Genomic DNA, 1,293 nt, shown 5'->3' on the forward strand with positions numbered 1-1,293 from the left:
TGATTTATTAAGTAATAAGCTCTAGTAATAGCTTTTACTCAAAAGCATTACTTGAGCTTAGTTGAGCTCCAGCATGCTTGATAAATGTATCTTTCATACATTCAACGACACTACTATGTTGTAGAGTACTGGGACCATGCAGTACCTCTCAATGCCACACTCCAATTTTTTTCAAATATTGTCAAGGTATATCTTTTTTCGTTGTTCATTCTTAGACATTAAGTGTTCTTTCTCTTTTAATTTTCAACTAATGCTTTAATTTTGATGAAACAAGAAAAGCATTACTCTTCTTTTTCACTAATCTAAATATTCTTTGAGAAAACATCAATAAATTTTAAAAAAAAAATTTTAAACTCTCAAGAATTTAATAGGAAACTCACATGCATAAGAATGAATTAGATCTAAGTTATTCTTAATTTTTAATTGTGAAAAGTGGAAAAAAAGAAAAAAAAAGCAAGTTATGAATTAGATCTGAGTTATTCTTAATTTTTAATAGTGAAAAGTGAAAAAAAAAAAGAAAAAAAAGAAGCAAGTTATATGAAACTTTTTGAATAAACATACTTAATAAAATTTTAAATTAATAGATTTAAAATAAGGAAGTAATTTTTAATAAAGAAGTACATTTAATCTTTAGTGGCCCAATCAACTATGCCAGATTGTAGTAGAGTTTTTCATGGAATTGACAATAATAACATCACCAACTATGCCAGATTGTGGCGATACCTATTATTTGTTATAGTGTGTTTGCAATGTACTTGTCATTGGGGGGGAGTGGTGTAACTAAAGTTTGGGGTGTTTGGTCTGCAGGGCAGACCAAAGATGCAGAGGACGGTGATAATTCAATTTCTCTATCCTTTGTATTGATGTCATATGTTTGAACTATTTCTATTTCTGTTTCTCGTTCCTATTCTTTGCTCTTTGATGGGGCTTCTTAGATAATCATATTGATTTAGCTGATGATGATTTTGGTTCTGTGATGTGTTTTGTAGGTTAATTATGGTTCAAGTCAAGGAGAGATGGTTGGAGACTTGGGGGAAGAAGCAGTAACAGCAATCTTTCTGCAATGGCTGTTCTTTCTTCCCTTTCATTCATTGTTGTAAATGAGTTTTTGGAGGAACTCTCCACTGTTGAATTGGTAGCTATCTTTTAGCAGCATCTTCTGATGTTCTTGGATTGATATAGCATTCAAAAGAGTATTAATATCTTATTCTTCTATTCAATTTGTGCAGTTGTTGATGATTTGGTTGTATTTCAAATCCATGGTATCATTTAAAATGGTGTTTCCATTTAGGA

This window comes from Magnolia sinica, chromosome 13, assembly GCF_029962835.1.
Source record: "Magnolia sinica isolate HGM2019 chromosome 13, MsV1, whole genome shotgun sequence".
Lineage (NCBI taxonomy): Eukaryota > Viridiplantae > Streptophyta > Magnoliopsida > Magnoliales > Magnoliaceae > Magnolia > Magnolia sinica.